This window comes from Hemitrygon akajei, unplaced genomic scaffold (assembly GCF_048418815.1).
Source record: "Hemitrygon akajei unplaced genomic scaffold, sHemAka1.3 Scf000115, whole genome shotgun sequence".
Classification (NCBI taxonomy): domain Eukaryota; kingdom Metazoa; phylum Chordata; class Chondrichthyes; order Myliobatiformes; family Dasyatidae; genus Hemitrygon; species Hemitrygon akajei.
The window spans coordinates 2,163,589-2,171,265 of record NW_027332001.1 but is presented as its reverse complement, the minus strand read 5'-3'; the positions used below and the strand labels follow the sequence as shown (position 1 = coordinate 2,171,265).

General features: G+C 44.5%; 1 long non-coding RNA gene across 1 annotated transcript; it reads right to left on the bottom strand.

Annotated features, from left to right (window-relative positions):
• Positions 1-381: 381 nt before the first annotated feature.
• On the bottom strand, positions 382-5,903 carry LOC140723468 (uncharacterized). Its single transcript, XR_012097907.1, has 3 exons — positions 5,829-5,903; positions 1,614-2,177; positions 382-1,528 (listed from the first exon to the last, which is right to left on the bottom strand). It is a non-coding gene; the product is annotated as an uncharacterized lncRNA (long non-coding RNA).
• Positions 5,904-7,677: the final 1,774 nt, after the last annotated feature.

Genomic DNA, 7,677 nt, shown 5'->3' with positions numbered 1-7,677 from the left:
AGAATCTACACTCAGTCTGTGTTCCTCCCACTTACGTGATACTCTGGCCCGGTGAAGTGATCCTCGCCCATTAACATGAAGCTGACTCCCTCCACACCCTCCTCAATCGCCTGCTCCAGTCTCTCCATGTAGAATCTCGTCAACTGGAACAGTTGGTGATCCTCACAATTTGACAGGAAGTCGGAGATAGCGGAGGTAAGATCTGTAGTCAGTCATAGAACATAAAATAGTAGAGTGTACCATGCGTATGCGGACACGATGCCAATTGAAACCAATCCCAGCTTCAGGAACATGGTCAATATCCCTCCGTTCCCGGCCTACTCATGAGTTCAAACGCCTCTCAGATGCTGCTGAGTATCTGTTTACAGTCTCTCCCTCGGCAGCTCATTCCAGACACCGATCACTCTCTGTGGAAAACCTGCATCCGAAATCCCCTTTAAACTTTACTCTCTAACCTTAAACCTATTCACACCAGTACGTGATATTTGCACCGAGTCACAGATTATCGATCATAAATGTATGAATTCTCTGAGATTGAGGCCTCAGTCTCCGACGCTCCAGATGAAGCAATCCAAGCTTGATCGACCTCTCCCGGCAGCAAGTATTCTGTAATCGTGGTGAAACTCATTTGCACCCTCGCCAGAGCTTCCACATCATCTTTCCACACCAGATTTGTGCACAATGCTGAGATTGACTCTGAACCAACGTTCATCCAGTTACAGCATAACTTTGAAAAATACATATTCGCACATCAACTCATCGTTAGCATGCTACCAATTGTGTTGCCACTTTCAGGGAGCTATGCACATCCATCACAGGACCCGTCTGTACATCAGCCACCCTAATGGTCCCAGCATTCACTGCGTACATTGCTCGCAAACTTGACCTCCCAAGTTGGAACTCCTCACATTTGCCCAAATTCACTGTATTTGGTGATTTTCTGTTCCAATTTCTAATTGGATGCTTCGCATTTTGACTACAGTCCCAAATTTACACGACCCCGCCGAGACTGTCAATGGACCAATCAGTCCACCTATATGATTTGATATACATATATATAATTAGTTTGAGGAATACATAGTTTATTATTGAACTACTTACATCACACACGATGCATAACGAGACAGTGATCCTTGTGGAGACTACTGGTCACAAGTCTTCACCCAGAAGAATGATCCTCCAGTCCTCACAGACCTGACTCTATTTTATGTGCCCAAGACAACACTGAAATCAATGTACAAAGTCTCCGTTGAAGATTCCTCAACCGCAACGGCGATTGTTCGTTTCCCACTGTAGGTGCTACCTGACCTGCTGAGTTCCTCCACCATTGTGTTCATTGCCTTCTCTACTTACTCTTTTGTTTTACTTTAATCTTATTCGCAAACGACATTCATTGCCCCGATAGCCCACTCAGATTCTCTGTTTAAAATTTCTCCTGTTCACAGTTTCCCACACCCAGCCCGTTCTCCCACAATATAACGTTCCTTAACTGGGCCACAGAAAACAGATACCGGGAAACTCCCCTCACCTCCATTGAGCAACAACCCGAAAATCGGGGAAGAATTCACACTGTCCTTCCAAACAGAAAACAGACAGCGGGAAACTCCCCTCACCTCCATTGAGCAACAACCCGAAAATCCGGGGAGAATTCACCATTGCCCTTCAAAACAGAAAACACCATCTATTTCTCTCACTGGCTGTCGGAGGCATTTCCCACATCAGGGCGTACCAAATACTGACGGAAATTCTGTCTGTTCCCTGGACCATTACATTGCCCGCTCTTGTATTTCTATCTGAGTTTCACCCACACCCACTGTTTTTTTTTTCCAGCAGCTCCTTTTCCTTTCACTCAGGTGAAGATCTGCATAGTGAGCGGAGTGATTCGACCATTCCCTTTCTTAGGTCCCTGCGCTGGACCTAGTGAATTGTTCCAGTGTTCAATGTCGCATTACCAGTACGATCAATGAAGGAAGTGTTGCTATGTGTCCTTTTAGCGCCTAAATTTATTCCTCTGAACTAATGACGATTTGGCTACACGTGTACCAGGATGACAGAGTTTTAATGAGAAAGAGGCCAGTGAGCATACCTGTTTCCATTCTGACTCTGACTGTCGTTGGTTGAATGTCGTTGTTTGTCTGCCGTCCGGGTAGAAGAAAACACCACCTGCTGGCGATGATCTGAATTACACAATTAAAAAATAACTATGAGCCAGTTACTCTGTCCTTCAAATTTAAAATACTTCTGTAAGGTCGCTGCTCAGTCTCCCACATTCCAGGTGGGAAATACGTAGAGTGACCATTCTCTTCCCAGAATTGAGGCCTTCTGGCCTTGACAACAGACTCGAAAATCTCTGCACTCTTTCCACTTTAACCAAGCCTTTTCAAACATATAGCGGCTAGAACTATACTTTGTACTGCAAACACGGCCTCACCAACGACTTACACAACGGCGCCATACAGGCTAGCACAACGTTTTACAGGTCGAACAACCCGATTGCAATTCCCGCCGCTCCCAGAAACAGAAGACATCAGAAAGAGATGGCGTGAATACATAAAAGAATTGTACAGAAAATATTTCAACAGCGAAGCCACCTGCAGTGACTCCCTCGTCGATCTAGAGCCGGGCATTCTGGAAGTGAAGTCGAATGCGCGATAGAAAAAAAATACTAATAATAAGGCTGCAGGATGTGACAGGAGTCCAGTTGAATTGCTTAAAACTTTAAAAGGTGATGATGGAAAAGTGTTGTATGTAGTTTGTCAGCTGATCTGGTAAATGGTAAATGGCCTTTAGACTGGGAAAAAAAAACAGTTTATATCCCAATTTCCAAGGGCCAACAGGCTCCGGGACAGCTTCTTTCACCAGTCCATCAGACTAATTAACTCATGTTGATTTGAGTACTGTATACTCTATTATATGGACTGTTCAATTTATTACAAATTATTATAAATTACTTTGTTTGCAAATTGCACATTTAGACCTAGACGTAGCATAAAGATTTTTAACTCCTCATGTATGTGAAGAATGTAAGAAATCAATTCAATTCATAATTGCTAATTTTGTACATTATTTTACAAATCAATGGCATTAATAATGAATTTGAGAGATCTCGACACTGTCACACACATCCCTCTTGTCACAGACTTCCATTCGTTAAAACCATCTTCGGTCATCTCCCTCTGCTTCTTGTTCTCGAGTCCGGTGTGAATCCACCTCGCCAGCTCCCCATTAATCCCACGTGACCGAACCTTCCCGATCAGCTGCCATGCGGGACCTTGTTACAGACTTTACCAAAGTTCAAATGAACAGCATCACTGCCCAACTTCACCTAACTCTCTTAAATAATCTCCAAAATACTTGACAGATATGATGTCCTATTGGGTAGCGTAGATGGTTATTTCCCCACAACCAATGCCCAACTCCCCGGGATTTCAGCTTCACTGCAGACTGAGAAAATTCTGATCCCAGCAGTCGAATTACCAACCTGGACTGAAGCCCTTATACTGCCAGTTCCATATTCTCAGAGTCACCGGCCCAATATCATCACCCATACAAAGACGCTTTGGTGCCAGCGATTTGCCGTGGGTGTTCCTGCCATTTCCGATTCACAAACTAAGGTGGAATTAGAACCTGATGACCCTCTGCCGGGGCCGGTGCTCAGGCTGGTTCCCCGGTCTGTATAGAGGATGCGGATACACTTCAGCCTGACCCCAGCAGCTAAACCGAGCACATTTGATCACAATCTTCCTGCTGTGTGGGGTCTTGCCCAGCACAGCTGGCTGCCATGTCTCCAGCTGTGTAGCAGGAACAAAATGTAAAATTATAAAGTAGAAAGTGCCGGGAACTCAGTACATCAGACTACATCTCTGAAAGGAGGAATGATGGAAGGCCCAGTTCCAGAACTGAGACAGTCCAAGATGCTGCCGATCTGCTGAGCGTTTCCAGTATTTTCTCCTACTTACTTTAAATTTCCTGCAACTGTAGTATTTTCTCCCTCTTCATTTATTGCACAGATAGTTAACTGATTGTAAAATATCAGCAGCACCCTAAACTGTAAATGCCAACCCACCCAACCAATTTCTTAGTTCTGAGGTAATTCTGACCCTGGTATAACACACCCCACAGTGTTCACAGCATCCTTTCCTCCCACTATCATTCTGTTACATTTGCCCCGAGGCCACTGTCTCTACCCTGAGGGGCGGTTACAACAGGGCGATAAAAAATTGCAACACTTGCTACAGCTCTGACGAGCTGTTACCCTGGAAACGGAGGAAGTGGCTCACTGAAAATAACCGAAAAAGGAAATAACAAACTCAACATCAAATGCTATGAGTTCCATTATGATAAAGATTAACACTGCAACCTTTTTGTAACAGTGAAACTAAAATTGAAATGGCTGCTTTTACCCTGCCTCGTGTTGTGTTCAACCAATCCTATAAAAGATGAAAAACAAAACTTCGCAATGTAGACAAAGTTTTAAAGAGAGATTGCTGAAATATATCATTGTTGCAATAGGATACAGGCTGGGCAAAGGTTGAACAAGATAGTTGATATACATCACTGAGATGATGGGATACAGGCTGGACAGAGATTGAATATGATGGTTGATATATATCATTGAGGTGGTTGGATACAGACTGGACAGAGGTTGAACAAGATGGTTGATATATATCATTGCTGCAATAGGATACAGACTGGACAGAGGTTGAACAAAATGGTTGATATATATCACTGAGGTGGTGGGATACAGGCTGGACTGAGGTTGAACAAGATGGTTGATATATATCATTGCTGCAGTAGGATACAGACTGGACAGAGGTTGAACAAGATGGTTGATATATATCACTGAGGTGGTGGGATACAGGCTGGACTGAGGTTGAACAAGATGGTTGATATATATCATTGCTGCAATAGGATACAGACTGGACAGAGGTTGAACAAGATGGTTGATATACATCACTGAGGTGGTGGGATACAGGCTGGACTGAGGTTGAACAATATGGTTGATATATATGATTGAGGTGATGGGATACAGACTGGACTGAGGTTGAACAAGATGGTTGATATATATCATTACTGCAATAGGATACAGACTGGACAGAGGTTGAACAGGATGCGCAGTGGATGAGCAGATGGATCCAGATGGCGATGGGGATGAAACCCAGATAAATGAAAAAGAAAAACTTAATGTTCGCATTAACAGGGCCGTATATCGGGAAACACTGTAAGCATTTCGGCAAGTCGTAGTCATGGAAAGAAGATGTAAATAAACTTCCCAGTCCCCCCAGAGGACGTGAGAGATCTGAATCTCACTGTCCCGTCTGAACGGGGGAAAGATGAAACTACTGATACACGTGGAGGTGTCTCCCGAGGGAGCAATTACTCTGTTTAACCCTCTGTCTGCAACAACACAACGGGCCGAACGGCCGCTTCCAGTGTGCTGGAAATATGTAAAACAATTCTCGACCCCAGGCGTCGATCCAGGTGAAGTTTGGATCCGATACCGGGCCGGGTGATCGAGGTAAAGTTCAGCAGGTACATCCTAATGGATGGGTTCAGTCTCGGCATCACCACCCCATCCCGCTCCTGGGACCAGAACACCAGGGGCTGAGCGGCGGCTCACCTCAGGCGATTCGGTGAGAAGGTCCCATAACCCGGAACCGACCAAGACAGTTTGTATCCAGGGAGCCAGACGAGGCCGCCAGTTCGGGAAAGTTAACGTGAGTCTCTGCCCAACGTCAGGATCCCCCCTGCCCCGGGATCGGATTCAGTACTCACCGATGGCAAATTATCGGTCACGTCCACCCCTAATGACCGGCCTCAATACTCACCGATAAGAACTTGATCAATTTGTCCCGGAGACAGCGATCGGACCACCCGCTCCCAGCAGACGACCCGCTTCAACAGAGAACGGAAAGAAAACCCCCGCCCACCCGGAGACTGTGAGAGCGGGGGCAGGGCCTCGGAAGCGAAAACCTGAGATACTGCAGATCTGTATTTGAAATGGGAGCTGGAAACGGGATCAGTTGACGGGTGGAAGGTCTCCCATCTGAACCGGTGACTCTGCTCCTCGCCCCTCACACGCTGCCCGACCTATTTGCCGCATTTTATACGTTATTTCATATTTACATCAGCTACATTTTTTATTTTTCCCTCTGTATCTTCCCCCTCGCCATCGCTCCACCTCCCGGTTCTCAGAGTACGGGTTCGATTCCCAACCCGGTACGATACACAATTCCTACCCGAAAAGGCCGTATATGGGGATAAGTATCTGGAGGAAGATTAGTGAAGAGGGATGAATGAATAAGGGAATTGTGGAGGGAGTGACCCCTGTTTGTGACATCCTAAACAAATTTGCATAAATGCAATCCCTACATTCATTAGTTATCTTTTTATTACAACATAAACATCATATATTCCATACAGTGGATGCGCAAGGCATCCGGGTCTCCACACCGGCTCCTGAGGTCACTGAGGGGCAGTGACCAGAGAGTGATAAAAATGTTCAACACTCTGCAGCTCTGGTGGGCTGTTACCCTGGTGATGGAGGAAGTTGCTCAGCAGAACTAACTGAAAATTGGAAATAAGGAACAACCTCACATGCTCTGCGTTTAATTGTGACAAAGATGAAAACTGAGCTCTCAGCCATTTTGCAATGGGGGAGATAAAATTATATTGGGAATTTTAACCCTGTCTCAAGGTGCCTCCAGTAAATCTGTTAGTAGTTTCATCTCTACAGAACTTCCAGCAGTGCCGAAGCTGTTCCAAAATCAAAACACGTTGTTGTTTGCGGCCGGTCTGTTCCAGATGTCAACTATAGGATATTTACAAAGGACATCATACAGTACATTGTGGTGGTAACCATTAAGTGTCCTTCTTTGTTCAGTTAAGTGGTCAAAAATTCCATTATATTCTATTGTCTACAAATAACCTATAACTACGATCAACCCCAGGCATTGTTACCGCTGATATTCATATCCTGCTACTGGACAGACTGATGGAAGAGAAGGACCCCAGATACAACTGAATAAATTGAAATTGCGATCTCAGACTCCCCTACTGTTGAAAACATCTTGCCCCTATCACTCTATCCAGTCCTCAGGATTTCATTGACATTTCTGTTGCCAGAGAAATGTCTGTTGAAAACTCCTCCATTGAGAACATTCTCAGATACACCATCTTTCAATGCATTGTGGTGATAACCATTCAGGGTCCTTATTTATTCAATTAAGTAGTTAAAATACCATTATATTCTTGTGCCTGCAATTAACATATAACTACGATCAACATTAGGCATTGATACAGGTGATATTCAGATCCTGTTACTGGACAGAAGTATGGAAGATAATGTCCCCATATACAACTGAATACATTGAGATTGTGATCTCAGATCCTAGACTCCTCTCCTGTTTAAAACATTATGTCCCTGTCACTTTATCCAGTCTTCAGGATTTCATTGACATTTCTGTTCCCAGAGTCACCACCCCTCCATTGAGAACAGGCACAGAGACACAAAATGCCCCTCATACATAAAACTTTTCATTCCAGACTGATTCTTGTGATATTTGCAAACAACAATTGAAATGAGCACACTTCCACGAATAACGGACAAGTTGGTGGCAGGATAATTTATTGAAAGAAACTGAGCTTTCCTTACTGCTCTGTTAACAGTCACAAAAT